Source organism: Vitis riparia, chromosome 19, assembly GCF_004353265.1.
Source record: "Vitis riparia cultivar Riparia Gloire de Montpellier isolate 1030 chromosome 19, EGFV_Vit.rip_1.0, whole genome shotgun sequence".
Lineage (NCBI taxonomy): Eukaryota > Viridiplantae > Streptophyta > Magnoliopsida > Vitales > Vitaceae > Vitis > Vitis riparia.
In genome coordinates, this window is record NC_048449.1 from 9,012,105 (window position 1) to 9,017,465 (window position 5,361).

Genomic DNA, 5,361 nt, shown 5'->3' on the forward strand with positions numbered 1-5,361 from the left:
TTTTTTATCATAAAAAGCTAATTTTTGAAAATTTAGAGTCACAATTTATTTTAGTTTATTTCAAAAATGAAATAAAAATAAAAAAGAAAACATTTTATAACTCCTTATTTGGAAAATTGACAAGTTTGTAAATTAAAAATGGATTGGGAGGTCAAGTTACCTATTGATAATGTATCGTCATAAGTCGCAACACCCTTTTAAATTCATATAACTACTACGATCTCTACTAAACGAATGGAATGGATTATGATAATTAATTAATCAATTATGAATACTAAGAAAGTACGATACAAGTAAACATACAACATAACATGAGGTAAAAAAAAAAGGATAAATTACAAAAATATAAAGAAATGATAGAGCGCACAAACTAATTTATTAGTAAAGATGTTTATTATTTCAAATATCACTATATAATTTTGAAAAATCTTTAAAGAGTTTATTTACATTGAAGAATCCCCATTTATGACCTCAATTTGATTACTCACAAAGTTTTCATTTATTCATCAAAAGATTTAATTTTATTAAAATTTATTTTCAAAGACTTTTTCAAAAGAATTTATTAAGCATAATTCTATTAAAAGACAAATATTTGAATTTTATTTTATTTTTAAGAAAAAATATATATTTATTTTTGCTAGAAAAAAAAATGATTTTTCAAAAGTTGTTTTCAAAAAAGTATTCCAATTCAATTTTTGCTTGAATGAGAATGAGAAAAGGATGGGAGAGTAAGAAAGAAGAAAAGAAAAAAGAAAATAATAAAAAAGTAAAATAAAAATAAAGTGGGCTTGAAATATTAGGTTAAAACAAAATTAAATGAAATGGGCTTAGGACTATTTTGGGATTATAATTAAGTCGAAGCATATGTGTGGACCCCGCATTTTGACTTATGCGCTTCCACTCAATAGCAAGCTCGATTTTTATTTTAAAGTAATTTTATTTATTAGAAAATGACTTGGAGTCGCCACTTATTTTTGTTCTATTTTTAAAAAGGTAAACAAAATAAGAAAAAAAAACCCCAAGTGTGACTCCTTATTTTGGAAAAGGTAGTCTATAAAAAACTGGATCGGGTTCGAGGGTCAGGTTACTTATCAGGAAGGTACGGTAAAAACCGTAGCACCCCTTTAAGTCCCTAAAGTCGGGTCTCCACTAATAAAATGAAACTGACGTGGCAATCAATAAGAAAATCAATGGATACTCAAATCGATCATGCACATATACGAATCAGAACATGCATAGAGAATGACCTAAATAGGAGTGGAGGCGTACCTGGACAATGAGCCACAATGCACTATCATGAAATGGGGTTAGTGCATAGTAATGAACATAAAATATGTTATTCATGTCACCAAACAAGATAAGGAACCACCAAAAGCACATATGGCACTTCATTCAAATTCATTTTTATTTTAAAGAAAATTTATTTGATGTTGGGCCCCCACCAAAGCCCAATTTTTTTATATGAATCAATTCCAATAACTCCATTATTTGGAATTACGGGATTTGATTTCTTGCTTATTTTAAAACATTTTAAAAATAGAAGAGGTGTGAAAATTGCTTGTCAGAAAGGAAGATGGCAGCAAGATTTTATTAAAAATGGGAGGATTTTTGGAACCTAAACATTCTAAGGATGAAGGAGGGGAAAGTTGGGATTATTTGAAAACTGGAATTTAAAAACATTGACAAAATGGGATATGAGGCAATTATTTTCCAAAGTAAAAATGGAGCAATGGAAGAAAGACATGTGGCCTTAAAGTGGCTATATAGTCCATGCATAAGTGGAAGAGATGGAGAATGATGACCACTTAGGTGTGAATCTCAGATTGTTGCTTTGTTTGCTGTACCAATAGCCTATCTTCAACTGAATCATGTGAGCTTTCTGTATGGACCGGTCATTTAAGGGCATTACCAACATAGTCAGTGTGTCTATCATGGGAACCATCTACTGTGAAATATAGGGTTTCATCTCTTGCCCAAGGGTATTGACAATTTCACCAAACCCATTAAGCATCACATTGGCATCAGCGTTGGTCTACTCTTGGAAGACATACAAGATTCCATCAATCAGAAGTTGTTCTGAGTGAGCATTAATGTCAGATGCACCCAAATTAGCAACCACCTTCTCGATGGTATCCACAACTATTCTCCTAAATGGTTTACTCCCATCTTTAAGATCCTTAACTATTCTTCCTATTATACCATGAACACCAACCTTGTTTGCAATCTCTACAATTGTGTTCACAAGCTGCCTGTAATCTCTCCTATCCAGTGCCATCCTTCTCACCCAAATTTTTTTGAAAAACTCAAAGAAAATGTCATTTCGGTTACAGTCAATCTTTGCCCATTCTATACTCACACACTACTTCATCACTTTCAACACCATTTTCTTCATTTCTTCATCAAGTGACTGGAATTCATGAATCAAAATAAACGCCTCTTCCTTGGTATAGTAACTCAGAGTGAACTATGAATTGTATCTGGTGGTTGAGACAATATAGCAAGATGGGTTAGACCACCTCCTCTTCCAATTGTGCAGCCTCGACCATGGAACATGGTTAGCTTTATACCATATTGCTTAGCAACTTTAATAAGCTCCTCTTGATCCTTATATAATGCCTATGCCGCTGAGAGCTTTCCAACGTCTTTCCTAGAATCTAAGTACCCAATCATGACTTTTTGTTTCCCATTAAACCGATTTTTGTACCAGCCTATTGAGAACAGACGGGCAACAACAACTAAAGCAGCCTCTAGATCAACAAGTTTCTCAAATAGTATAACAACTCTCAATGGTTGCTTCACATGGCATTCACGTTGAAGGAGCTCAACTGCAAGCACATCAGATGGGGCAGTGGCCATAGAGATGATGTATGCTCCAAAGTTGTCTATTGGGAGTTCAGCTATGACGTGAAACGTGTCCAAAACGTCAGCAATTCGTTAGCAATATTGAATCACCCATCGGAAAAACCTTCATGAACAGGTACCTCGATAAAATCCCCAGTGTTAGATTTTATAGGACGAGTAATGAGCATAGTTTTTGCATGAAGCCCAGGATTTTTACCATCCTTGTCATCTACTGCCACTTGGAACTTTGGCCTCTAATTTTGAGCCTTGTTTCAATAGTGGTTATCTTCACTGATGCCGCCTCGGGCACTAGTCTAAATGGAGTAGGCATCCGAGGTCCTAAAGTCACCTCATTCATCTCATAAATCCCATCTGACACTATGGGCTTTGGCTTTGGCTCTGTGTCGTCCCAACTAAGCATATGGATATGGTTGTCAAGATCAGAGAACTCCACGAAATGTATGCCATCGGCTAGTGGAGGGACCGCATGTGTAGTGTGGGCAGGTAATGGGTTTGTGGTTACACTTGGTTGACCCAAGTGTACCAAACCCTGGTCGATCAAATCCTAGATGGCATGTCTGAGAGGGGTACAACGATCGGTCTCCTGTCCAAGCCCCTAATGAAAAGCACAATGCAAATCCATCCTGGACTAGGGCGGGATATGCTACGATGGTGGCTTAGGAGTGAGTGCAGTCAACAATCTGGCCTCGGTAAGCTTCCGAAGAGCCTGGCTCAACGGCATGCCTAACTGTGAGAACTGTCTCTGTGTCCTCAAAGCAAAGGAAGCAGAGGTCTACTGTGCTCTAGGCCTGGGATAGGAAGATGTAGGTCTCGCAGTGAATAGTGCCACATAACATGGTTGTCCTGTGGCCATATATGAAACAAGTGGTCTCTCGATGCCCTGGGTGGCATAGTAATGCAAAACTAGTGTCTAAGGCATGTAAGTCTGATCATAAGTCAGACGAGGTGCCCGTGGTCTGTACTACTGAGGTGGATATGAAGAATGAGCCTCGGGAAGATGTGGGATCAGCTGATGACGCCTGGGAGGTCTCTGATTGGAAGAACTAATGGCACTCACATGCACTGACCTCTGTCATCCGGAGGGTTTCTTCCCCATAACATCACTAGGAGAAGAATTTGTCCACAATCCTCTCGAGATGCCATTGTCGACATCATATAAAGCCAAAACCAGAGAACCGAAATCTGTGAATGGTACTCCGACCACGTGCCTGACAATCCTGGGTTGTAAACTCCTCAAAACCATCTGTATCTGATCCCTCTTTGAAGGTCTGTCAATGATCTTGGCAATCTTCCCGCGCTAGCAGGAGATGAATGATGAAACGGACTCATCTGTCCTCTATCTCAGAGCCTCGAGTTCTTTCCTCGATACATCTACGACAGTGTTAAATGAAAACTATCATAAAAACTCCTAGGCAAAGTCGTCCCATGTCAGGCGTCACGAGGACTCCAAGAATGCAAACCAGCGTTGGGCCGCCCCACTCAAAGATAGTGGGAATAGAGTGATCATCTGAGACTCATCCAAACCATGAGCTCTCATCACTGTGCTATAGAGCCAAAGGTGGATACGAGGGCAACCAATGCCTGTGTATCTCTCGATGTCAGGCATCCTAAACTTAACAAACGAACTGGCCACCGACATACCCTCAAGATCATCTCAACCAGCTAATCCATCTGACACTCTCAATTGCCTCATGCGCTGCTCAAGACGATCCATATGCGCATGGGCGTCATCAACAACTGTGGTTTGAACTACAACGGGGGGAACAATCTCAAAATGTCCGTGTAACAAATAGGGCGAAGCCTAAAGCACTGTCGGAATAGGTGGAAGTGGCGGAGGTGGCAATGAGTCGTAAGGAGTCTCATCCTAAACTGCTGGTGGTCTACTTTGCCGACCACCGATCTCCTGTCTGAGGCTATCCAAAGTCTCCTAGATAGAAGCTATGACGGTCGTAAACTGATCCACTGTAATAACCTACTGATCCATACTCGATCTCTCTGAATACCAAACCAATCTCCCCTCTACTCTAACCCAAGAAGACGAATCCAGACTATGAACGAAGATCAGATCCTATAAAGCATGAAGAGCGGAATAAGGATGTGGCACAAGAAAAACATAGAAGCAATGATAATCTGAACTGAAGCGAGCAAGGCATCGAAACGAAAACGGACTGTCCGACCGTACTCAAACTCGCATTGATCTCTATGTACTCTCAACTGGAGACTAAAAAGAGGGAGTGTCGAATCCAAAATGTGACCACAGAGGCTCCGAAGGCCCTCAAATACACCCACGTGTAGGGAGGGAGTCTTAATCAAATGATCTACGGCTCAACTACGAGGTCAAGGTGGCTCTAAATGGATATGAGTGGACTTTAAAAGATCCCTAGCAGAAGCGATCATACCCTCTGACGGTATGCAACCCTCTACACACCTCCGAAGAGACGGGGTGCTTCCATGTAAGGTGGTCATCACCTCCACACATGCGCTACCTCGACATCTTAG

At 39.6% G+C, this 5,361-nt stretch overlaps 1 pseudogene; it reads right to left on the reverse strand.

Moving 5' to 3' along the window:
• Nucleotides 1-2,421: 2,421 nt before the first annotated feature.
• On the reverse strand, nucleotides 2,422-4,501 carry LOC117908149 (annotated as a pseudogene).
• Nucleotides 4,502-5,361: the final 860 nt, after the last annotated feature.